The 12911-nt window shown below is 39.9% G+C and overlaps 1 protein-coding gene across 5 annotated transcripts in view; it reads right to left on the reverse strand.

The window, feature by feature from the left end:
* Positions 1–12911, reverse strand: part of GABRA5 (gamma-aminobutyric acid type A receptor subunit alpha5) — an 82539-nt gene that overhangs the window by 12194 nt on the left and 57434 nt on the right. The window lies entirely within an intron of this gene.

The raw sequence follows: 12911 nt of genomic DNA on the forward strand, positions 1-12911 counted from the left end.
TATACCTCTGGCTAATGGAACCCAGCACAGAGATATCAGGCATACATACTGTATACTGACCTATAGAACTGTAAGACGAGAAAGGTATGGTTTTCTTTTTGTCTTTTTTCCAGCTTTACCCAGATATAATTGACATGTAACATTGTGTATGCTTAAGATGTACAATGTAATGATTTGATACATGTACAAATTGTAATTGATTACCACTATAAGGTTAGTTACACATGTATTGCTTTAAACTGGTAAGTTTGTCATGAAGCAATAGAAAACTAGAACAGATAAATGGAGAACAAACAAAGACTCCCAGAGGAAGGAGACAAATACACATATAATATGTAACAGGTGAATTAATGCTGTGGAGAACTACAAGCTATGAAGAGGGAAGAGACACAATTTTAAATGGCATTGTTGGGGAAGGTCTAACTTAGGAGACCCAAGAAATGTGCAGGAGCTGGCCACATGGCTGTCAGGAGGAAGAGCACGGGTGCTACAAAGGTCTTAAGCCTGAGGAGAAGCCACGCAGACAGGCACTGTAGCTGGACAGAGAAGAGGGCAAAAGGCAGAGGAAAAGACCAGATAGATGATATAGTGCCTGAAGGCCACATGAAGGCCTTTGACTTTTGCTGTGAGCTAGTCAGAAGATATGGAGGTAGGGGTGAGGGGTTAATCAAATAAATGACATATTCTAACTTATGCTTTAAAAGGATTCATCTGGCTAAGATGGGAGGATAGAATGTAGGTGAGAACCAGGCAGGAATGGGAGACCACCTAGGGCGATATTAAAATACTCCAGGTGGAAGATGATAGTGGTGAGCAGTGGCTAAGAGAAGAAAAATTAGGAATACATGTTAAAGGAAAGGGCTGTCCAGTTGCTAAGGAATCCTGGAGCTGTGAGAGGAACAAGGTGGCTAGGCTGGGCATCTGGACAGGTTATTTGCACTTAGGAGGGTGGCAAAGATTCTGGAAGGACCTACTTCCAGTGAAAGAGCAGCAGTGCAGGTGTCAATGTGTCAGAGTTGGGGATGCTGAGTGGACAGTTGACTGACTATACAAGTTATCTCATGGGAATGGTCCTGGGTGAGGACATGACTTCTCCCATCACCAGCAGACATATGTCAACTGAAGCACAGGCTGGTGAGATCACCTGGGGAGTGCTAGTGGAGGAAAGAAGGGGGTGGAGCATGACTTTCCAGGGTGCTGCAGGGTCTAGAGTCTGAGAAGGCGAGTGGAGAACAGCAAAGCCAAAGGAGCAGCAGGCACTGCAGTGGGAGGGCATGGGGAAGGGACTGTCGGGGAGGCCTGTGTTACAGGCTGCAGGTGATGGCTCAGGAACAGCCACAGACCGAGAAGGATCTAGCCACCTCAGCAAGAGCAGTAGGCTTTGAAGAACTAACAGGCTGTTTGTTCCAGTTGTCTCTTGAGGCCCCTGAGTGTAAACTAACACACCTGCCCCACAATCAAGCCCATGAGTCTGATCAGATGCCACATCCAATCACTCTGACACCTTCCGAATAAAGCTGTATGCTTTGCTGCCAGCTATTTAAACACAGGAGGACCCTCACTCCAGGTTGAAAAGAACCATTTACCCTCAACTGAGGAATATGTAGATGTATCAGGAGATAAGGGATGAGCTGCTGGCCGGGGAGGTCTACCAAAGTAGGGCAGCATACTCTGCAACTCCACCAGGAGGGGCCCTTGGAGCAGTGTTCTGTTAGGTTGAACCAGCAAAACTATCTGCTTAGATCTTAACAGAGAAGCCAGAAGAATGGTCTCTGGAATGATCAAGAGTTCTACTAAAAAGTGTGGAGATTTCTCCACTAATGCACATCTCCTTTATTCTTCATTTATGTGCAAAAACAAGTACCCATAACAGTTGAAAATAATGAAATCAGCATGTATGTTGGAAATACTGAACTTACAGGGGAAAATAGCAGAAGTTTCAAGACCCTCTGTGCATGACTCAAGCTCACCTCCTCCCTACAAGGTGGTATTCTGAGTTTTATGATAACCACTGCACTGTTTGCTTTGTAGTTTTACTTTCTGGGCAGACATCATTAAATGAGGAAGGTTTTTTTGTTTCTGTTTTTGTGTGTGGGTGGGGGGGGGTGGGTTTTGGCTTTGCCTATGTCTTCTTTGTGAAATCTGTTCATGTTTTTACCCATTCATGTTTCCTTTATGTATAAAGGATTATGTATAAGGATTCTTTTTGTTCTATGTGTTACATATACCTTCAAATTTGTGGCTATTTCACTGTCTTGATGGGTTTTTTTCTTTTTTTTTTTTTTGATAAACATTGATTTTAGTCAAGTTTATCCATCTTTTTATCTTGTGGATCTTATTTCAGAGGCCCGCCCTCCCTGTTCTGACATCAGACTACATTACACGTGCATTATCAAAGTTTTAACGCGTCATCCTTCACCCTTAGGGCCTTAATTACCAGGAGTTGATTATAGTTGTACGTATTTTCCAAACAAAAGTATTCAACAGCATTTTCTCCATGTGGTTTTCTGTGTTGCCATTGCCATCATCAAGCTGTCTCTCCCACCCACTCACAGAGTTTCCATCATGCACAGGCTTTCTCTTTGCAGGATCTTCTGCTCTGTTCCCTTTTTCTGTCCTGGTTTAGAAGATACCAGTAGCTGGAAGCATAAGGTTCCCCCTCATTTCTTCTTCAGGGAGTCCTAGCTATTCTTGGTCATCTGCTCACCTACATACATTTTGGCACTGGCTTCCTTAAAAATACTCTGATGAGATTTATTTTAGAACTGAACTGGATCTATATATTATCAATTGGGAAGACATAACATCTTTTGGTATTGCATCTTTTTCATTATGGACATGATGTGTTTCTCCATGTATTTAGGTCTTTGTAGTGAAAAATGTCTGATAATAAGCTTTTTAGATTATAATATAAGCACCTCATGTTACACTTTGAGTACAGAGGTACTCCCTTCAAAGACATCCCTCTTAAACACAGGTATATAACTACATAAAGAGCCATGCCGCTCCACCCATGAGGTTCCCCTTTTAGAAAGCCTAGAGTGACCTAGATAGCTGGCCACTTGAGTCACTCACTTTTCCCTTCTTGTGCCCTAATTTTTGCTCTTCTATTTTAAATTTGACAAAGAGTGAAACTCCCAAACCCTAGTCACCCTAACCTAGACCCCAATAAAGGAGGAGCCCTAACTCTGCACTCTCTTTCCCTCTATCTGTGACCTTGTTGTGTGGCCCAACGCACGCTGTATACCTTCCAGGACTTGAGAATAACAAATGTTTTTTCAAATGTTTCCTAGTGGTTGTTGCTGAGGTGCATCTTGCAATCATAATGGGAACCACAAGGGCTGATCCCACTATAGCACTGGCTCAGCTCGGAGAAATGTCTGTGGGGACTCACTTTGAGTAATGTGGCCAGGCAACTGCCCAGACATTCCTTTTTATTTTATTTTTTTTAAGATTTATCGATTTATTCATGAGAGACACACAGAGAGAGGCAGAGACTCAGGCAGAGGGAGAAGCAGGCTCCTTGAAGGGAGCCTGATGTGGGACTTGATCCCGGATCCCAGGATCACACCCAGAACTGCGAAGGCAGATGCTCAACCTCTGAGCCACCCAGGTGCCCCCCCCCCACTTTTTAAAAAAGATTTATTTATTTATGCCCAGACATTCCTCAGTGACAGCATCACTATTGATAGGCTGAGACCAACCCAAAAGAGTCCTCTATATTGGAATATATTTCAATAAGCTTGTATCATTCTCTATCTTTTACTAGATCTTCTCCCCCTAGATGTGTGATACCTAATACTTTTTTCCAATAACCGGTGTACCCTGTCCCTGAGCAAAGGCCATTCCGAGATCCATCTGCATATTAATGATGAAATGGAAGTAAACAGACTCTGTTATAGCAACTGATGAAATATTATGGATACTACCCTTAACTCACACTGCAGGTAAATATTGAGTGGTATTCTTGTCTTTTTTTTTTTTTTTTTTTTAATTAACATGACCTTCCAGTTTCAAGTTTTAGGTAATATAAAAGTAAATGTGGGCAGCATTGGGCAGGGGAGGAGCACTCCCCTGAAACAAGTGCTCTCTGTTGTAATTTCCTTTCTCTCCTGGGGAGATGGGTGGCTCTGGGTGCTGAGGATGTACATGGAGGCTGATGATGCCCTCTACCTTGGCAGGCTGCTTTCCAAATATCTGGTCATAGGCACCAAGATGCATATGCTGAGATGGTGAGATTTCTATTCCTCCCTACTGTATAAACGCTATAGGACCCTGAATATCAAAGAGCTGTGGCACTCAGACATGGACTTGAGCAGAGAACCCCACTGGATTCTGGCCAAGGCTATGAGTGTGAAGCAGACAGTGGATGGTGATGAGATGGATTCCCTGGATTCTTACTGTCCGCAGACTGACTCAGGCAGCTTCCTTTTCTATTGTCCTGTACACCTGCCCTGTATCTTATTCCCAGTTCATCTTGTCTCATATTGGGGAAAGCTGCTGCCCTGTGAAGCTGTCCCCCCTGCCCGTTCCCCATAGCTACATTTCCAGTAAGGAGAGCTACAGATGTGCCACTAATACCTCTTCATTCCATTTCCCTATCCACAGGGGAGCCTTGTGTCTGAAATCTGGCCAAGAGAAGGGGTCCCCCACAATCCTTGGGAAATATGAGTATGTTGGAAAATGCGAATCCTGAAGCTCATAAGGGAACTCAAACCTCAAGGCAACAGGCTAGAGTGACCAGGGTCAGTTCTGAGAGTTGGAACATTTAGGAACACAGATGTGTCTAAAAGAGTACAGAACACAGGAAACAAAGCTTTCTTTGTGGAGCTGTCTCCTTGGTGCCAAATGTCAAGAAAGAAGGGAAAGGAAGCAAAGAGCATATGGGAGGCAGGAGAGAAAGGACATTATGACACATGGAGCATTCTGGAAAGTGGTAGAGGTCTAAGGGGCATGTGTACTCTCTGGTGGCCTAGAGGGAGGCAAGTGAGGAAGTTAGGACACAGAGTGGAGTTCTGGGCTGGTGGAGGTACTGAGATGGCCTGGAGACGAGGACAGGACTATGGAACACAGAGACACCACCCCATCTGCTCTCCTGACTGCAGTGCTGTACATCACTCTCTATGGGGAGACTGGAGACAGCACGTAGTTACAGATGGCTCTCCTTGTGCTCTGAGGCTATGTGACCAGGGAAGCATGGCTGTGCTGCAGGGATCGCTGGCTGGGAACAAGGCTGGCTCTGATACCTACAGATTTGCTGGACACACAAGCCTCTTTCTCCATTGTTGGTGAATGTGTGTGCATGTGGATAATAGTTATCTTATAATAAGGACCCAATAAATAATGGTTGTAACTGGATAAAAGTTAACTTGAAATCACAAAGTGATATATGAGTCACAATGCATACTAATAATTTATATCGTCTTACTTTTCAAACTGTTATCAAGTATTATATGGCCTACTGATAATGTTAATAGCATTATTAATAAAAACAATAAGAGGCAGCATGGGCTCTGGTATGTCAGTTCAGCACTGGTGGTACTATTCTCTTCATCAAATTAAGAGTAGAATAAATGATCACTCATGTGCATTTCATCTTGGGTATTTAGCAGCACTAAATTCTTCTCTTTGTGTCAGCTGTGTGGCATTTAATCTCTTAGCCAGGCACAACAGTAAATGGGGCAGTCAGGTTTGTTATGCTATCATTTGTCATGATTTAGAGCTCCAGAAATATAATGCTCGCCTCCTGTCGACCATGTATCAGCAGAGCAAGGCAGGAAGGTTTGATATGTTTTTACTCTTACCTAACTTGGGAATTCATCTCAGTTTTCTGAGTGTCTCCTTCTCCTGAGTTGACACTTTCTGTTTCTCTAGGTCTAGCTTTGCAAACCTTGATTAGGAAGCGGCCATGTCACTATTAACCCTTATTTACAAGACCTTTTCAAAGCAATGAGTGTTTGCCCACATATGGGAGAAATATGGCAACATGACTCTGGACTTACAACCGGTATCACTGTGGTGAGCCTCTATTTCCCCATCTCCTATGGGCACTGTGAGGACAAAGTATATTCATCAATGTCAAGTATTTAGCCTATGCCTGACATACAGTAGGTACTTAATAAATATTAGCATAATATTTATCCATATATAGCAAATATTACCCATATATTGGGAAGGATTCTTGGTGTGTGTCAGATGCAGTCATATGAAGAGATCTTTCCACCTGAATTCACTTTCTGTAAGTCAAAAGCAAATACAATGTGTGGAGACCATAGGTTAGCCTTATCTGCTAGGCTGCATGGGTACCTGGGAACCCAGGAACTGCTAATAACCAGGGAGGAAATCTGGTTTGCTTTGTGTATTCATTGCCTATGATGTTAGAAGAAATGTAGATTATGATACACCCCCAAAAGCAAAATTTGGGTAATCTGAAAACATACAGAATTTAAGTTCCCTGACAGCCATGTCCTCAGCCTTTCCTTCCCCCCCCCGAAACAGAAGCTGGGCATGAGCAGAATAACTGCCTCAGAAGATCTCACTGCCTAACCCCTCTATGATCTTCTGCTGGGTACTCAGCCTTCCTGAACCTCAGTATCCTGAGCTAATATCCAAGTCAACACCTGATCTACCAATTGCATAATCTAGATTACAAACTTCATAAGACATAAATGTATGTAGATAGATCATTTCTAGCAGCCTACTGGATACCCAATATCTCTGCTTTCAAATCATCAGTTAAAAGTCAGATCAGAGGGGCTTTGCCATGCCTCTTTCTTCCTAGAATCAATGGAGACATAAGGGCAGCTATTTACAAATGGAGAGGAACAGATAACATTTCTGCCTTGTCACCAAGAAATTACAGTGGAAGGTTGAGATTTGCTAGTCAAATGGTGCATAACCACTCCACGGTCCAGTATATAAAATTATGTAGTCACTGCCTTGACTGGTCTGACAGAGAGAGTCAAAAAACTGCGCTCTCCATGTTCATGGACTTAAATGAGAACAAATCAGGCAAGAAGGACTAAGTGCTGTCACCCACCCAGCAGAAAAGGCCCTTGCCTCATGGAAATGAGTGAGGCACAGGGCAAAAGGCTAGAGGTAATATTAGGAGGAAATCCCTTCAAGTAATTTCCCACCATCTTGTAAACCAATCAGCTTTTTTAAACCTTGAAACCAGTAGTTCCTTCTAATTACTTTCAATTTCCTCATGGAAAATAGATTTCCCAAATTACCTAGTCCTAAAATTGTAATGCAATCTTTGACTCGTGTCCCCCTTTCATCCTGTATATCCACTTGTCACTTCTGGTCACCACCCTATTCTCAACTCTTAGCATTTCTAGTGCTTCAGGGCAAATTCCTAGCTCTTGGTCTCATTGGAGCACATTCTCCCCTTGCTCTACATACATCTCCCACTCCACCCGCCTATTTACACTTTCACATTTGAGTTGTAATGCCATCCTGTCATTTCTCAAAGGAGGTGTTCATCACCTCCACTAACTGACCCCCAGTCATTTTGCTTTGCTCTTATTTCTGTTATGCCTTCTACACAAATTCTTCTAGATTCCAGGATGATATTTTAAAATATCATCCCCTTGATGAGTTTCCCTGTCTGAATTCCAATTGGCTCTCAGCTGTACAGTGGTGTTTAACCTCATGATGTAATGTATCCATCAACTTTTTGGGGTCACAGCACCACTCACGCTTCTGTGATTCTCACTGCACCTAGCAGAAAGGAGAACACGTCCAGTGTATCTGTTAAATAATAATAATCAAGGTTAATTAGTGCATCTAAACTCCGACACTACACAGACAGGACTGCAACATGTTTCTAAGACCTCACAGACTCACACTAATGCTGAGTAGCTACAGGCTGGGCATGATGAATGCTGTTAATAGTGTCATAATTCCACATGTTTGAATGAACTAATAGCTCTCTACAGTGAGATTTACCCTGATTTTGTGAAATTCTCTCCACTGGATGTTTACCAAAGAGGCATCTGTATCTAATTTAGCATATATTTTCATGAATCCAGATGTAGTCTCATGATTTAATCTACTATTTAATGCATCATTCCACAAATAAAATGAACAAAAAAATTAATTTTTTTTTTCTTTTCTAAAAAGTCTTGATTTAAGCATTTGCTTCCAAATATAAGCCATGCCATTATCTTTACAGAATTTCCTTATGGACTAGGAGCTATTCCTCTGTAAACTAAGGCTAATTTAAACATTTGTTTGAATTATTGAGAGTAGAGATAGCAATAACTGAAATGTCTGTTAATTCAGTTCTGTATTAGAGAAGCCAGAGCATGTGGCTCATTAGAATAATGACACCTATTTGCATTCTTTTGTCTCCTGAGAGCAGAGAGCTGTTGGATTGGGTAATTTGAAACTCATTATACTATCACATTTAGCCTCTGCACCATGCTCAGATGCCCATGGTATAAGTGAACTACTTGGCCAAACAGCTACTTTTAGTGAATCAAAAAGATGAAAGACAAGTAAGAAAAACAATTAAATACTAATTCTTCTCTTAAAATTATAATAAACGTATGAAGAAAACCCTAATTGCCTTGTATCTTATAGTAACGATATTAATGGCAGATATAAATAAGCAATCAACATCTAAAACCAATTTTCCAATATCAAGCAGATAAAAAAGAAATTTAGCATGAGAGTTTAAAAACTCTACTGATTTCAAGAAATGTTTATATTAGTTTTGGGCTTTCTACTGAATTAAAAAAATACACGCGTGCACACACACACTAATTCCTCTTATTTGGTATGATTGTAGAAGTGATGTTGAAATCCTATCAGATGTGTATTTTATCTTTGAATGACTTAACTGCAGTTGGTTGGCTGTTGAATATGAGATAATTTAGCAAAGGATTTAGAGGGTTACATGTTTTCGTTTACCAGAATTGCTTTTGTACTGCCTGTCCTGCACACTATTGTTATACCTTAGTATCACATTAACTTGAACTTATTTAACTAATGATGAAAAAAGTGATAATTTCACTTTTAGTGTTTTGCCTTTACCCAAGAGCATAATTTTCAAATGCAAAGAGGGGTATAATTTTAAGTCATACAACTCATTTCCCTCTTGGGGACATGAACAGTTCATTTCCCTTCAAGGACATCAATCAGTGATTCCCAAATAAGATGTCATACAGATCTTCTGAAGGTTTTGCCTCAAGTACTGATGTGCAAGCCATCCCAAGGCAATAAATGACTTAAATAAATCCTGGAGAAAGTCCCTTTTCATTATACTGCTTCTGCCAAATAAACATGTTTAATTTTCCCATGGCATTTAAGTTTCATAGTTTGAAAAAAAAAATATTTCCATCCAACTTAAACTTTGGGCTCCTCACCCACAGTCACCTCTCCTAATTCCAAAAATCTCTTTGAAATGATAGAAATGATACAAAACCCCTGGAGTCAAAAAACTTCCCCTGCTAGTGGCAGTTGTTATCAGGTAACAACTACTAACTCTGGACACCATGTAAAGGAGAACACCCTGAAGGCCCTGGAGAGTGAACAAATAGAGAAAGAAACTGGAGCGAGTTACCACTTGGAAGAAGGGAATGCCTTTTTACTTAAAAAGCTTTGAGTCAGAGCTGTGAGATGACTTAAGCTTAGATACATCCCTTGGTCTCACTAGCTTGAAGAACCAAAAGATAGTCTAGAGCTATCAAAATAGCATATCAAATTCATGTCCTTCTTGAATGCAAAATATTGCCATTCCACTCCAATAGCACCAAAATATTAATTCATTTCAGCATCAATTCCAACATCTAAAGTACAAAGTCTCATCTAAATATCATCTAAATCAGATATGGGTGAGACTCCATTCATCCTAAGGTAAAATTCTTCTTCAGCTGTTAACTTGTGAAACCAAACAAATTATGTGCTTTCAAAATACAATAGCGGGATAGACAGAGGGCAGACATTCCAATTCCAAAAGAGAAATCAGAAGGACAGGGGTGATGAGTCTCAAGCAAGTCCCAAATCTAGCAAGGCGCGTTCTTAAGGCCTGAGAATCTTCCTCTTTGATTCAATGCTTTGTCCTCCAGGCCCAGTGGGGTGGCAGCATCATCCCAATTGCTCTGTGGGGTGCTGCTGCCAAGGCTGTCTGTAAGGACCCTGCCCACACAACTCTGCTGGGCTGGCAGTTCTGCTCTTTGATACTGAGGCCTATAATGGTACTGGCAGCCCTTATGATCTCTGACTTGCCTTAGCAGTCATTTTTCCTGGTTTCTGTTTAAATGGCTGATCAACATAATGAGTGTTAATTTTATGAAGTCATTGTCCATTCACACCCTTGGTGTTCTCTCCATAATAAGCTTCCTCATTTTTCACAATAGGGCAGGCTAAAGATTTTCCAAATATTTAAGTTCTAGTTCCTTTTTGCTTAATAGTTCTTTCTCTCATTCATCTCTTGCTTCTCATATTTTACTAGAAGCAGTTATGAGGAACTCAACACTTTGCTTAGACATCTCAACAAAATATCTGATTTCATTGCTTACAAGTTCTACCATCCACAAAACACTGGAACACAATTTAACCAATTGTTTTGAACACAATTCACTCAATTTATAAACAAGGATTGCCTTTCCTCCAGTTTCTTATATCTTGTCCTTCATTTCTGCTGAGACCTCACCAGAAAACCTTTCACACCATATATCTATCAGAATTCTGTTCATGATTATTTGTGGATTCTCTGGGAAAATTAAAGCTTTCTCTCCAGATCTCCTTTTTTCCTTCTGAGCTCTTACCACAATCACCAAGTCCCTTGACAGCAATATTTCCTTTTTCTATCATGCACCACAATTCTCTCCAGTCTTCACCCATTATCCAGTTTTAAGGGCACTTACATACTTTATTTTTTTAGGAAACATCCACACTTTTAAGTATTTGTTACAGCAGCACCCACTTCTCAGAACCAGTATATGTGTTAGTCTCCAGAGAAATAGAATCAATAGAACATAGATACGCTTAAAAAAAAAAATATATATATATATATATATATATATATATATATATATATATATATATACATACACAGAGGACAGCTCAGGTGGCTCAGCGGTTTAGCGCCACCTTCAGTCCAGGGCTTGATCCTGGAGACCCAGGTTCGTGTCCCATGTTGGGTTTCCTGCGTGGAGCCTGCTTCTCCCCCCGCCTGTGTCTCTGCCTCTCTCTCTCTCTGTGTCTCTCATGAATAAATAAATAAAATCTTTAAAAAAAATTATTATGAGGAATTGGCTCATGTGAAAATGGATGCTGAGAAGTCCTTCAATCAGAAAGCTGGAAACCCGGGAAAAGCTGATGGTGAGTTCCAGTCTGAGAACTGGCTGGCCAGAGACCCAAGAGCTGATGTTTCAGTTTGATTCAAAGGCAGGAAAAGACCAATGGTCCTGGCCAAGGCAGTCAGGCAAGAGGAGTTTCCTCTTATCATAGGAAGGTCAACTTTTTGTTTTGTTCAGGACTTCAACTAATTGAATGAGACCCACCCACATTAGAAAAGGCAATCTGCTTGCCACAGTCTATTAATTTAAATGTTAATCTTATCCAAAAGTATCCTAACAGACATCTCCCAGAAGAATATTTTACCAAATATCTGGGCATGCCATGGCCCAGTCAAGATGACACGTAAATTAACCTTCACAGAATTGAAAAATACAATAACAAAGCTCAATACATGAGTTCATAAGCAGGATGGAGGGGAAAAAGGAAGGAATCAGTAAGTTCAAAGATAAAACAACAGAAATTAAATAATATGAAAAATGGAAAAAAAACAGGAGAAAATGAAAAGAGCTTCAGAACTTATGGGAATATAAAAAAAGATCTAATATTCATGACATTGGAATCAGGAAAAGAGAAGAGAAAGAAGATGAGGGAGAAAATGTATTCAAAGAAATAATTGCTCAAACTTCTAAATTTGGCAAAAATCTATAGATTCAAGAAGCTTATTAGCAAGGCCCACGCGGGATAAACTCAAAGAAATCTACACCAATACAAATAATAAACTTCTGAAAACTAAAGACAAAGAAAAAAAAAAGCCAAAGAAAAAAATGACATCTTACCTATAAGGGAAAGATTATTTGAATGGCATCAGATTTCTCATCAGAAAACAAGGAAGCATGAATAAAGTAGCACATTTTTCAAGTGCCAAAGAACTATCAGGACAGAATATTATATCTGGTGAAAATATCTATCAGGAAGGAAGGGAAAAATCAAAACATTTTCAGATGAAGAAAAACAAAGATAATTTATTGCCAGTAGTCTATCCTAAAAAATGGCTAAAGGAAGTTTTCTAAGCAGTTATAAGATAAGCTTTATTATAAAATATGTTATCACATTATTATTTTTATTACTTTATTATAAAATATCTCGGAGCAATGAGAATTTAAAAAGAAGACAGTAAGTAAAAATATGGATAAATATAACAGATTTCTTTCTTGTTTTGAGTTTGTAGAACTAAGTTTGATGGTTCAAATAAAGCCAACACTCTGATATGTTTCTAACTGTACAAAAAACATCTTTAAGACAGCTGTATTATAATTATGGGAAGGTAAGCATATTTAAAGTGAGGTAAGGTTTTTGTTTTTCAGTTGGTCTGGTAAAATGAAGACACTAGTAAATTGTGATAAGTTATGTATACAGTTAACCCTTAACAACATGGGTATGAACAGACAGGTCCACTAATACATGATTTTTTTTCAATAAGTAGAATACAATACCGTGAATGCATTTTCTCTTCTTTATGATTTGCATAGTAACATTTTCTTTTCCCTGGCTTACTTTATTGTAAGAATACAGTATATAATACGTAGAACGTATAAAATATGTGTAATTTGACTGTTTAGGTTATAGGCAAGGTTTTCAGTCAACAGTAGGCTATTAGTAAT

Source organism: Canis lupus, chromosome 2 (assembly GCF_048164855.1).
Source record: "Canis lupus baileyi chromosome 2, mCanLup2.hap1, whole genome shotgun sequence".
Classification (NCBI taxonomy): domain Eukaryota; kingdom Metazoa; phylum Chordata; class Mammalia; order Carnivora; family Canidae; genus Canis; species Canis lupus.